Source organism: Bombina bombina, chromosome 4 (assembly GCF_027579735.1).
Source record: "Bombina bombina isolate aBomBom1 chromosome 4, aBomBom1.pri, whole genome shotgun sequence".
Taxonomy (NCBI): Eukaryota; Metazoa; Chordata; class Amphibia; order Anura; family Bombinatoridae; genus Bombina; species Bombina bombina.
In genome coordinates, this window is record NC_069502.1 from 1,016,854,884 (window position 1) to 1,016,869,936 (window position 15,053).

Sequence of the window (15,053 nt, forward strand, 5' to 3'; positions counted from 1 at the left end):
CTTGTAGTGTGGCAGAGCTGTAATGAATGCACAGCCTGTTCTGTGGAAGTTCCAGTTTCACTGTGGAAGCTGTGTTGTTTATTAATCTGCAGTCAGGATGTTTCAATAAGGATTAAAGCCAGATTTTCAGTGACAAGTTCTGTGGTAACTCTCCTTTAAATACAAACTACACAGTGAAAGTTCTCCAAGTAACAAAGCATTAGAACACATAGAATAATACTTGCAGTTTGGTTCAGGCAGTTCATTCAATTGATTGCATGTCAGCTCCTAAGTTAATGAACACTGCAGTTGTTTGGATGAATTCCAGTTAAAGTTGAACAAAGTATCAAAAAGTTCCTGTGAGGAAAAAAGTTCAGAAAACAAGTTATTCAAAGTAGTTAGGCTCAGGTAAATAGGGTAGCCTTGTACTCCAAATTACTAAGCAAAGATAATTGATTTGGGGTGGTTTTTAAAGGCAAGCTGCAAGTTTGTTGCTTGAAGGATTCCGCTGGGTCCTAGAAGGAGCTAGGTTCCTGACATGACCCCCCACTCAGGGCAACAGTCCCACAGTTGCTGGTCTGGGCCGATTTGGATTTCTGCGATGGAAGAGAGTGACCAGCCGTTGAGCTCTAAGATTGGTTGCAGGTTCCCATGTGTCGTCATCAGCTGAATAATTTTTCCAGCGTACCAGATATTGTAATTCACCTCTATGGAACCTGGAATCCAGCAGGGAATGCACTTCATATTCGTCTGGATCCAGTGCCTGAGGAGGTGGTGGAAGAATGAGTTGAGAGTGACGAGTGGCTCTGTATGGTTTCAATAGTGACACATGAAATGTGGGGTGGACCTTAATACTATCAGGTAATTTAAGAGTCATTGCGTTTTCATTGACAATTCTAACTATAGGGAATGGCCCTATGAACAGACCAGAGAGTTTCTTACTCGGTATCTGTAATTTCATGTTTTTGGTGGATAGCCAAATGAGATCACCTATGGCGTATATAGGTGGTGGTCTTCTCTTGAGGTCGTAATAATGCTTTTGAGTGAGCTGAGCATTTTTTATGTTCTCCTCAATAAAGCGGAAATTGTCTTGTAAAGAATCATGTAGATCATCGATTAAGGGTGAATTTAAGGTGTCTGTTGCAATGAAAGATATTGTTGGATGGTAGGCATAATTTGCATAAAATGGTGTAGATTTTTTAGATGAGTTTACAGCATTGTTATAGGCAAATTCAGCCATGGAGAGGAAGTTCATCCAATGTTCTTGATGGTATGAACAATAGCACCGAAGATATTGTTCCAGCCATTGATTCAGTCTCTCTGATTGACCATTGGTCTGAGGGTGAAATGATGTTGAGAAACGATGATCGATCTGTGTTAAGTCACAAAGTTTTGTCCAGAAATGTGAGGTGAATTGTGTTCCTCTATCAGTGGTTATTATCTTTGGTAACCCATGTAGCTTTAGTATGTTATCTATGAATAAATGTGCTGTCTCAGAGGATGTGGGTACTTTGTGATACGGCACAAAATGGGCCATCTTAGTAAATATATCTATGACCACTAGGATTGTTGTCTGTTTATTTGATTCAGGTAAATCCACTATGAAATCCATCGATAGATGGTACCAGGGTCTCTTCGGTACTGGTAATGGAGTTAATAATCCATACAGAGCTCTTCTCTCGGATTTCGAAGTGGCACAAATGGCACAAGTTAAGATATAGTCTCGGATGGATTCTTTCATTTTGGGCCACCAACAATCCCGTGAAAGCTGTTCCAAGGTTCGGTAAATTCCTGGGTGTCCGGCTAATGGAGAGTCATGGTATAACTTGAGCAAATGTATTCGCAATGCTTTGGGAATGTATAGTTTCCCTTCATGGTAGTACAGGTCATCAATCTTATGTATAGAAGAGTGAGGTAGCTCCGGCTCCTTGAGACAATGACGTTTGATTTCGGTTATCACATCGGTGGTTAGACCTACAAAACATTCGGTAGGTAAGATAGTGGTATTTTGGGTTGTAGTTTTAGGTTTCTCAGGTAGGCGAGACAGAGCATCTGCTTTACCATTCCTGGAGGCAGGTCTATATACAATATTGAAGTTGAAGCGCGAGAAGAATAAACTCCAACCGACCTGTCTTGCTGAAAGAGTTTTGTTGTTTTCTAAATAAAGTCGTTTCCTGTGATCAGTGAAAATGGTAATAGGAAACTTGGTACCTTCGAGAAGATGCCTCCAGTGTTCCAGTGATCTTTTTATTTCAAGGAGTTCTTTATCTCCTATGGAATAATTTCTTTCAGCTGTTGACATCATCTGTGAGAAGTAAGAAACTGGATGGATGGGATCGTTTGGTGTTTCCTGTTGAGAAAGAACTGAGCCTAAGGCAAAATCAGAGGAATCAACTTCCAACACATAGTGGTGTTCGGGGTTCGGAAATCTTAGAATGGGTGCTGATGTAAAACTATCCTTTAAATATTCAAAAGCTGAATTAGCGTTTGGATCCCAGTTATAAGATGAGTTAATGCTGGTTAATTTCGTCAGTGGTTTTGCTATCTTGGAAAAGTTTCTAATGAATTTCCTATAGTAGTTTGCAAAACCTAGGAATTTTTGGAGTTCCTTTCTGGACTTGGGTATTGACCAATTTTTGACAGCGTCTACTTTTTGTTTTTGCATAGTGATACCTGTTGGTGAGATATCATATCCAAGGAATGACACATGCTTGGTATGGAATATGCATTTCTCCAACTTAGCATACAGTTTATGCTCTCAGAGCCTAGACAGTACCCATCGCACGTGTGTTTTGTGTTCTGTTTCATTTTTAGAATAAATCAAAATATCGTCTAGGTATATCACAAGACAGATGTCTAAGAGATCTCTGAACACATCGTTTATGAAGTGTTGAAAAGTGGCGGGTGCGTTGCACAGTCCAAACGGCATGACAAGGTACTCATAAAGGCCATACCTTGTCCTGAATGCGGTCAACCATTCGTGTCCTTCTTTTATCCTCACTAAGTTATAGGCTCCCCTTAAATCGAGTTTCGTGTATATAGTTGCCTCAGATAACCTTTCGATTAGTTCTGGGATTAATGGGAGTGGGTAACGATTTTTTATTGTGCGTTTGTTGAGTTCTCTGTAATCGATTATGGGACGTAATGATGAATCCTTATTCCGCACAAAAAAAATTCCGGCACCTGCTGGTGATGTTGATGCTCTGATAAATCCTTTCCGTAAATTTTCTTCGAGATACTCCTTTAAATGATCCAATTCTGGCTTGCAGAGAGGGTACAAGTGTCCATAAGGGATGGAAGAACCAGGTTGAAGTTGTATTGGACAATCGTATGCACGATGAGGAGGCAAGTTCTCAGCTTCTACTTTACTGAATACATCCTTGAAATCTGCATAAGGTAAAGGAATTTGCAACTCAGGTTTTTCTGTAGGTATTTCGGTCTGGAGTAGAACATGTTTGTGGAAACATGTTGTTTTACAATAGACTGAATCAAATTTTATGGAAGATAGTGACCAGTGGATAACTGGATTATGTAATTTGAGCCAACTAATACCCAAAACCACTGGGAAATGTGGTGACGAGACAACATCAAATGAGAGGTGTTCTGTGTGTCCTGCTGTAGAAACTGTTAACGGTGTGGTATGGTGTGTGATAGGGCCAGTTTTAGGTTCTGAACCGTCAATCATATGAAAAGAAAATGGAGTATGCTTTTTTATAATGGGTATTTTATTTTGCTTTACAACATTATAATCAATAAAGCAGCCATAAGCTCCCGAGTCTATGATGGCTTCAGTAGTCAGCTGATCTTGGTCCCACTGTATGGAGAGAGTTAACATGCAATAAGTTTTAGTGGTGTTTAATAAAGAACTTATAACTTTGAACTTACATTTCTTGTTTTTCTGTAAAATGGGACTGAATGTGTAGGATTGGCGCAATACATGCACAGATTATTACTCTTCCTGCGGTATCTTTCTTCTGTTGTTAAAGGACCACAGGCTATTCCGATCTCCATGGGAACAGCTGTTTGTTTACTATGTTGGGTTGGTTGCGGTGGGGAATAGATAGAAGGTTTTGGTCGGACATCTGCAGAAAACCTTTCTGCCTTCCTTTCTCGCAGTCTGCGATCCAATTGTTTTGCAGCATTCATCATTCCTTCTAGGGTTTTTGGGAGTTCTATCCTGGCGATTTCATCTTTCAAGCTCTCCGAGAGGCCTAAACGGAACTGGTTTCGAAGTGCAATCTGACTCCATTCCGAATCAGCTGCGTATAATTTGAATTCCGTGATGTACTCCTCCACGGGTCTCTTGGCTTGCTTAAGGTTCCTCATGGAGGCTTCAGCGGACATTTGTACATCAGTGTTGTGAAAAAGATCATCCATACATGTGAAAAAATCAGAAAGGGATCCTAGCACTGGGTCATTATGTTCGCACAGATTGTCAGCCCAGATTCTTGGCTCACCCCTCAGGAATGAAATAGTACTGAATACCTTGATCCTCTCTGTGGGATAACTGCGAGGTCGTAGATTATAAAGTAAATGACATGAATTCTTAAACTGCCTATACTGCTTCCTGTTTCCAGAAAAGAGCTCGGGTAGTGAAACTGAAGGTTCAGGTGTTTGCTGAGGTGGTGCAGTATGAGTAGTAAGTGAGTCTCTTATAATTCCCCTTAAAGACTGATTTTCAATTTGTAAATCATGAACCGCCTGAGCAAGCTGATCAACCTTTTGGGAGAGGTTGTAAACTATCTGTGGTAGATCTGGTGGCTCCATTTTATGGCTTAGTAATATGTCAGGCTACAAATAAAAAAAATGATGGAACACAATTCACAGATCTTAATTTATTAATAATTGTTTTGTTTCACTATTGTAAAGGAATATCACTATGGCTTAGTGATATTCTCACCTAATAGTGATAGTTTAGTTGTTTATTTTGCCACACCCCAGATTATGCAGTTAGGGTTAAGCAAATTTGAATAGGATTTGTAGAAATTGCTCTCAATATTAAGTTAGCTTTAGTTCTTAAGTTGCAGGTGTAGTAATGGTTCTATTAACTCTCAGAGTCTTATGCAGTGTAACACATAAATAGTTAACTAGTAACCAGGTTCTGTTAACAGTTATACATATGCTCATGCAGTATTGCTATTTTATTTGCAGAGATTACTTGTACTTTGTCTTGTACTTGTAGTGTGGCAGAGCTGTAATGAATGCACAGCCTGTTCTGTGGAAGTTCCAGTTTCACTGTGGAAGCTGTGTTGTTTATTAATCTGCAGTCAGGATGTTTCAATAAGGATTAAAGCCAGATTTTCAGTGACAAGTTCTGTGGTAACTCTCCTTTAAATACAAACTACACAGTGAAAGTTCTCCAAGTAACAAAGCATTAGAACACATAGAATAATACTTGCAGTTTGGTTCAGGCAGTTCATTCAATTGATTGGATGTCAGCTCCTAAGTTAATGAACACTGCAGTTGTTTGGATGAATTCCAGTTAAAGTTGAACAAAGTATCAAAAAGTTCCTGTGAGGAAAAAAGTTCAGAAAACAAGTTATTCAAAGTAGTTAGGCTCAGGTAAATAGGGTAGCCTTGTACTCCAAATTACTAAGCAAAGATAATTGATTTGGGGTGGTTTTTAAAGGCAAGATGCAAGTTTGTTGCTTGAAGGATTCCGCTGGGTCCTAGAAGGAGCTAGGTTCCTGACATTTTCAAAGGTTCTCGTGCCCTTCTCTCTGTAATCAGAGAACAGGGTATTGCGGTTTTTCCTTATTTGGACGATATCTTGGTACTTGCTCAGTCTTTACATTCTGCAGAATCTCATACGAATCAACTTGTGTTGTTTCTTCAAAGACATGGTTGGAGGATCAATTTACCAAAGAGTTCCTTGATTCCTCAGACAAAGGTAACCTTTTTGGGTTTTCAAATAGATTCAGTGTCCATGACTTTGTCTCTAACAGAAAAGAGACATCTGAAGTTGGTTTCAGCTTGTCGAATCTTTCAGTCTCAATCATTCCCTTTGGTAGCTTTGTGCATGGAAATTCTAGGTCTCATGACTGCTGCATCAGACGTGATCCCCTTTGCTCGCTTTCACATGAAACCTCTCCAGCTTTGTATGCTGAACCAGTGGTGCAGGGATTATACAAAGATATCGCAATTAATATCCTTAAATCCCAATGTTCGATCTTCTCTGACTTGGTGGTTGAATCACCATCGTCTAATTCAAGGGGCCTCTTTTGTTCGTCCAACCTGGACTGTGATCTCAACAGATGCGAGTCTTTCAGGTTGGGGAGCTGTATGGGGATCTCTGACAGCGCAGGGGGTTTGGGAATTTCAGGAGGTGAAATTACCAATCAACATTTTGGAACTCCGTGCGATTTTCAGAGCTCTTCAGTTCTGGCCTCTTCTGAAGAGAGAATCGTTTATTTGTTTTCAGACAGACAATGTCACAACCGTGGCATATGTCAATCATCAAGGTGGGACTCACAGTCCTCAGGCTATGAAAGAAGTATCTCGGATACTTGTATGGGCGGAAGCCAGCTCCTGTCTAATCTCTGCGGTTCACATCCCAGGTGTAGACAATTGGGAAGCGGATTATCTCAGTCGCCAGACGTTACATCCGGGCGAATGTTCTCTTCACCCAGAGGTTTTTCTTCAGATTGTTCAAATCTGGGGACTTCCAGAAATAGATCTGATGTCCTCTCATCTAAACAAGAAACTTCCCAGGTATCTGTCCAGATCCAGGGATCCTCAGGCGGAAGCAGTGGACGCGTTGTCGCTTCCTTGGAATTATCAACCTGCTTATATCTTTCCGCCTCTAGTTCTTCTTCCAAAAGTGATTTCCAAAATTCTAATGGAATGTTCGTCTGTATTGCTGGTGGCTCCAGCATGGCCTCACAGGTTTTGGTATGCGGATCTCGTTCGGATGGCAAGTTGCCAACCTTGGACACTTCCGTTAAGGCCAGACCTTCTATCTCAAGGCCCATTTTTCCATCAGGATCTCAAATCATTAAATTTGAAGGTATGGAGATTGAACGCCTGATTCTTAGTCATGGAGGTTTCTCTGACTCAGTGATTAATACTATGTTGCAGGCTCATAAATCTGTGTCTAGAAAGATTTATTACCGAGTCTGGAAGACTTTCATTTAATGGTGTTCTTCTCATAAAGTCTCTTGGCATTCTTTTAGAATTCCTAGAATTTTGCAGTTTCTTCAGGATGGTTTGGATAAGGGTTTGTCTGCAAGCTCTTTGAAAGGTCAAATCTCTGCTCTTTCTGTTCTTTTTCACAGAAAGATTGCTAATCATCCTGATATTCGTTGTTTTGTACAGGCCTTGGTTCGCATCAAGCCTGTCATTAAGTCAATCTCTCCTCCTTGGAGTCTTAATTTGGTTTTGAGGGCTTTACAGGCTCCTCCGTTTGAGCCTATGCATTCTCTGGATATTAAATTACTTTCTTGGAAAGTTTTGTTCCTTTTAGCCATCTCTTCTGCTGGAAGAGTTTCTGAGTTATCTGCTCTTTCTTGTGAATCTTCTTTTCTGATTTTTCATCAGGATAAGGCGGTATTGCGGACTTCATTTAAATTTTTACCTAAGGTTGTGAATTCTAACAAGAGAGATTGTTGTCCCTTCATTGTGTCCTAATCCTAAGAATTCTATGTAGAAATCTTTACATTCTTTGGATGTAGTAAGAGTGTTGAAATATTATGTTGAAGCTACTAAAGGTTTTAGAAAGACTTCTAGTCTATTTGTTATCTTTTCTGGTTCCAGGAAAGGTCAGATGGCTTCTGCTATTTCCTTGGCATCTTGGTTAAAGTCCTTGATTCATCATGCTTATGTAGAGTCGGGTAAGTCCCCGCCTCAAAGGATTACGGCTCATTCTACTAGGTCAGTTTCTGCTTCCTGGGCTTTTAGGAATGAAGCTTCTGTTGATCAAATTTGCAAAGCAGCAACTTGGTCTTCTTTGCATACTTTTACTAAATTCTACCATTTTGATGTTTTTTCTTCTTCTGAAGCAGTTTTTGGTAGAAAAGTACTTCAGGCAGCTGTTTCAGTTTGATTCTTCTGCTTATAATTTCAGTTTTTTTCCATTATGAGATTAAAACTTTTTGATTTGGGTTGTGGATTATTTTCTCAGCGGAATTGGCTGTCTTTATTTTATCCCTCCCTCTCTAGTGACTCTTGCATGGAAGTTCCACATCTTGGGTATCTGCTATCCCATACGTCACTAGCTCATGGACTCTTGCTAATTACATGAAAGAAAACATAATTTATGTAAGAACTTACCTGATAAATTCATTTCTTTCATATTAGCAAGAGTCCATGAGGCCCACCCTTTTTTGTGGTGTTTATGATTTTTTTGTATAAAGCACAATTATTCCAATTCCTTATTTTTAATGCTTTCGCTCCTTTCTTATCACCCCACTTCTTGGCTATTCGTTAAACTGAATTGTGGGTGTGGTGAGGGGTGTATTTATAGGCATTTTGAGGTTTGGGAAACTTTGCCCCTCCTGGTAGGAATGTATATCCCATACGTAACTAGCTCATGGACTCTTGCTAATATGAAAGAAATGAATTTATCAGGTAAGTTCTTACATAAATTATGTTATATCTCATCAGAGGAGTACATTATGTTTTATTGAAATGGAATGCTTCGTCAGAATCATGATCATAATATTTATTAAAAATACACCTTCAATGACATATGAATGAGTCAATGGACTTACCAGAAGCCTGCAAAGGCAGGTCACCATCGGTGCTGGATCCCTCTGTGGTCGCCACAATAACTACTTCTATTAATGATATTAAAATATATTAGTGAACACAGTTTGGACATCACTAAATCACATTAGTATAATATATTCAAAATGATATACTTAGAAATGTGAAGATTAGAGCACTAATATGAACAATAAAATTATGAGTTCATCAAGGTGATTGTAAAGAAAATGATGTCTTTCACATATGTTGGATTTCTTACTATATTAGACAGAAAATTCTTCTCATATGAATCGATGGCATATCTAAATATAACTATTGATCCCTGTTTTTACAATAATACAGACACACACACACACAACACTTTGAATAACAACTGGGGACAACTAGAACCTAATCTATGTTGCACATAAATCCATTTGTGCAATGTACAGTAATCTGTTTTAGGACACAACACATATTGATCACAAGGCAAAACATAAGATATTTGTTAAACTATGTCATCATGGTGCTGTTCGAATATGCTTATATATATATAAAGGTAGTCCAAGAGTGAGAGATGTGATTTAGATATCAATATAGTTTCATCAAAACAGTGTAAGGATTAATGAAGAGATTTTTTTTTTTAAAGGGACACTGAACCAAAATCTTTTCTTTTGTGATTCAGATAGAGCATTCAATTTTAAGCAACTTTCTAATTTACTCCTATTATCAATTTTTCTTCATTCTCTCGCTTTCTTTATTTGAAAAATAAGGCATCTAAGCTATTTTTTTGTGTTCAGAACCATGGAAAGCACTTGTTCATTGGTGGGTGAATTTATCCACCAATGAGCAACAACAACACAAGTTGTTCACCAAAAATGGGCCGGCATCTAAACTTACATTCTTGCATTTCAAATAAAGATACCAAGAGAATTAAATTAATTTGATTATAGGATTAAATAATAAATTTGATTAAAATTAAATGCTCTATCTGAATCACAAAAGAAATATTTTGTGTTCAGTGTCCCTTTAATATTAAATAATAAAATATCTTTATTTGACAATGTCAATGTTAATGAATTGTCTAGTCCATATGTTGATGTAATGAATGGTATAAAGCATGCAATTCCAATCAAATATATAATTTTACGCTATCATCAAGAATCTTTAATTATCCTTGTCTGTTCAAGGGACATTTAACTACAAATGTGTAATTGTATTAATCTTCATGATTCAAATCCAGCTTGGGATTTAAAAAAAGCTTGCAAATATACTTATTTTTTGCATCATTGTCTTAGAATCTTTTTTTTAAAGGAGCAACTATGCACTACTGGGAGTTATCTGAAGACATCTGTTGAACCAATGCAAATAGTCAATTTTGTGCATCAATCAGCAGGTTACTCCCAGTAATGCATTGCTGCTCCTGAGCCTACCTAGATATGCTTTTCAACTAAGGATACCAATAGACTGAAGCAATTTAGATAATAGAAGCAAATTGGAAAGTTGTTTAAAATCACATGTTGTGTCTAAATCATTAAAGAAAAATGTTGGGTTTAATGTCCCTTTAATGATAAGAATCAAATATCAAAGCATATGAGATGTATATTTATATAATCTGCACATATGTAAAAATGTGTTAGTGTTGTCTAAATGTAGGCAAAAACAGACAAGCACTACCCAGGGGCAGAATACAAAATGGCCATGACCCTAAGATTACATTAAAGGGACACTAAAGCCAATATTTTCTTTAATGATTCAGAAAGAGCATGCAATTTTAAGCAACTTTCTAATTTAGTCCTACTATCAATTTATCTTCGTTCTCTTGCTATCTTTATTTTAAAAGCAGGAATGTAAATCTTAGCAGACACCCCATTTTATGTTCAGCACCATGGATAGAGCTTGCTTATTGGAGGCTTACATTTACACACCAATAAGCAAGCATAACCCAGGTTCAAAAAACAAAAATGGCCCGGCTCCTATACATCACATTCCTGCTTTTTAAATAAAGATAGCAATAGAACTAGGAAAAATTGCTAATAGGAAAGTTGCTTAGAATTGCTTGCTCTATCTGAATCATGAAAGCAAGAAATTGGGTTTAGTGTCCCTTTAAAATGAAGATATCAAGAATCGAAGCAATATCTTCAAATACTCATAAATTGAGATTTGTATTACAATGGAAACCTTAACTCTGATTCGTGATTCTTATTTTAAAATAACAAGAAAATAGAATAAGAGTAATGTTATGTCCAAGTTTGTAAGACAAAGGTAAATTAAAATGAGACATACTACACTCTGATGATCACGGGCTCGAGGTTCCAGCACCAACATCCAGATCTGTAAAAGATTTAATCATGATTGGATATCATTAATACAAATCAGGCCATGGACATGAAAATTCAGATATTTTTATTTAAATTGACAAAGTAAAATTATATTTGTATTCACATGAGTTCATTGTTTTCAAAATTAATTTTAAAATAAAGAGATCATGTATTCGTATTTACAATCTTTTATGTTGTTGACTGTTGCTTTAAGTCATTTATTTTCTTCTTGCATTGTTATCAATTGTTAGATATTGTTCAATTTTTATTTAGATCTTGCAAGTATAGATTTTATAATGCTGAAGATGGTAAATAAGGATACTGTATTCTTCACATATATACTTATTAACGTATACATTTGACCAACATGTCTAAAGTAATGTCACTGTTACAGCAAACACATGTTCACGTCTCTGCGCAATTATATCTTTCGTGATCATTGCACAATTATTCAAAGCGTAATTGCGCATCCATGATTCCTAATTGATTTGAATAAAGTAGTGTGATGAGTATAATTTCTAAAGACTTTAAATATATTTGCAATTGGGTGTATTACGATATTACAATCTGATATTTATAAAAATTGAATGATACCAATTAATATTTTTAACTCCTGTATGATTCAATATTCAATGTATGAAATGGCGAATGGTAGGGATTTCACAGATGCGCAATTTCATTTTAGCTCTGTGACGCATATTCTGGAGAGCGCAAGAAACATAATTCCTATTTCATGTGTGACGGGTCTAAATTCAGATATCTAAACATCATATGTAACGTGTGTTGTAATGTAAAAATTTAAGGATACCAATTAATTTTTTTAACTTTTGTATGATTCGATATTCAATGTATGAAATGGCGGATGGTAGGGATTTCACAGATGCGCAATTTCATTTTAGCTCTGTGACGCATATTCTGGAGAGTGCAAGAAACATCATTCCTATTTCATGTGTGACGTATCTAAATTCAGATATCTAAACATCATATGTAACATGTGTTGTGTTGTGAGATCTATATAGGTTGAATATATGACTATATACATTTCTTAAATATATACTCAAATATTAATATACTAGTCCTAAAGCCCGTTCACACGGGCTTATTTTTATTTTTATATTTTCTCTCTCTCTCTCTCTCTCTCTCTCTTTCTCTCTCTCTCTCTCTCTCTCTCCTCTCTCTCCTCTCTCTCCTCTCTCTCCTCTCTCTCCTCTCTCTTCTCTCTCTCTCTCGTCCTGCGCTGCTTTGTTTCACCCCTGCGCGTGCGATCAGCTCTGCTGCCCGGTCCTCGCGCTGCTGTCGGGTGGGTGCGCGTGCGATCAGCTGCAAGAGTTTGTCTGAACTGCGCATGACGGCTTCAGACAAACTCTTGTCTTTTATAATATAGGATTATATGAAGTCTGATATTTACCTGGTTCAGCCTCTTGACTTCCTTCTCGCAGGTCACCGATCGGAGAAGCTGCTTCATTGGCCTCCGGGTCTTGAATGTCAGAGCCAGCAACTGAGGAGTGAGAAGAAGTCGAGGAGCGTTTTGAAGCAAATCTGCTGGGGAAACGGAGATTGAGGGGGTGCATAAAGTCTCCTCATAGGTTTTCAGGTATAGTGTCCGTGGGGGTGGATCCTGCTTTCCATCCCTCCGACGAGCTTTTACCCACTCCCTTATGAGGCGGACTTTCTTGCAAAGCCGCAACCTCATATCCCCGAATCTCTGCATGATTTGATCCGGGGTCCTCTGGATGTCACACACCGCATTAACCGCTTGGGTGACAAACAACCAGAGGGACTTACTAATACTCTGCTTTGTTGACTTCTTCTTGTTCCCAAACAGATGCGGATAAAACTCCTCGACCATGTTGACCAGTGCCACACTTTCCTTCTGTGTGAACCTGGGAGATGTCATGCCTGCCGAGTTGTATATTTTTATATATAATATTTATAAACACATTATACCAGCAGGCTTTTAGAGAACTGACAAAAATGGCAACGTGTAATGGACTTTTATATGGTGAAGTAAACATGATATGCACCATGGGACATGGTATCTGTACATCTGATTGGATAAAATATTGAAATTTTGTTATCATGTCTGTGAGGCCATACTGACTCAAGTTATGTTTGTGTGATGAACTCTGATTGGCCGTTCCTTAATGTTTCATATCTTTGTAACTTCCATACACATACCTCTTGGGGGTGCTGTTACTACATTTTGCATGTAGACTTACTTGTAATTTATGGGACTGTTATGCGTATATGTGTGACGCAGATTTAATATACGTGATCCGTTAAATATTAATATATTGTTTACATTTGATCTTGATTTTATTTTTACTCACGATAGTAAATATAATCCAGTCACATTAGTAAATGTTGTACACATTTCGATGTTTAATATTGATCATGTGATTTATTCTAAATATATTTTATTATAAAAATTAAACATTGTATGTATTAATTGTTTATTAAGAAATATCGTGACTCATTGTGAAGTATTGACATTGCTCTATTAAATGTATTTATAATCCCAACAATGCACATCGATTGTGTGCTAGTGAGGGAAATTAGAATAGAATTATTAAAGATGCGTATCTCGTGTTGCAAGATACGTTTACCACGCTTTTATTTGGAAATGCGTAATTTGTATTTATAATGGACGTAACTTGGATAAAATAATTTTAATATTTAAAATCCACGTTTGTTCATTATTATTAAATAAACATCAAGCTTGTATTGGTCTGAAATGCTCACATATATTTGTTTGGTCAAAGGCGTCTTTATGTTTAAAGGGACATTACACCAAAGAGTTTTCTTTCATGATCCGGATAGAGAATACATGTTTAAACATTAAACTGTAACTCGATCAATTTAGCTTATTCTTTAGATATCCTTTACAGAAGAAATAGCAATGCACATGGTTGAGCCAATCACACAAGGCATTTCTGTGCATCCACCAATCTTCAGCTACTGAACATATCTAGATATGGTTGTAAAGGAAAGTATATCAAAAGAATAAAGGAAATTAAATAATTGAAGTACATTTTAATGTTTAAAAATAAATTTTATTTATGAATAATGAAAGAAACGCTTTTGAATTAATGTCCCTTTAATGAGCTGATATGCAATATTTAAATTTATTTAAAGACATCTGTCTAAACATTGAAAATATGCATTGTTGCCCACCCACAAATAAGTAGATATTTCCCAGTAATGCTTTTCTGATTATATTGTCATAGACCTAACATGAGAATAAACCATACGTTATTATTAAATTCCATTTTTATTTGAGATTCAAATCTACTCTGAATCATGGAAGATTAGATTATTTTGTCATTTCACTTTCAAAATAAATTAAATATCCATCACAAGCTCTAAACTAAAAATCATTTTTTTCATAAAAATATGCAGTCATGTGTGAATATATAATATATATTTAAATATATAATTTTAGATACATATAAAAGGGACAGTAAACCAAAAAGATATTTACTTTTATAAATTAAAATTATTGCATATTCGATAACGTTATATGAATATACGTTTGTCCTATGTGAGAACCTTGTTTGTAAAATGTCCACTTATCTCCATCCTTTCATGGAGCTTTTAAATGATTCAAAGCAGACTCTTAAAGGGATAGTATACTAGAATATTTTGAGAAATTCATGTGATTAAATTCCTTATTATTTTATTATCAGCAGAGTATATAATGCATGAAATTATATGTTTCATGTTGGTCTATGTATTATTATTGGGAATCTAAAAACACAAATATGTGTATTATCTTGTATAGATAGTCTGATCTCCTAACTTAATCCCATGTTTAGACATATACATACTTCTTATTTGTAACAAACAATCAAAATAAAACATTTGTAATTTTATTAGCTTATGTATTGTATGCCCCACTGTGAGTGAAATATCTTACAATGGCTGTATTTATACAGCTTTGCCTTAAAGGGACATTGAACAAGAATATTTTCTTTCATGATTTAGATGGATAATACAATGTTAAACAACTTTCTAATTTATTTCTATGATCTGATTTGCTTTTATGTCTTGATATTCTTTCATGAAAATCAT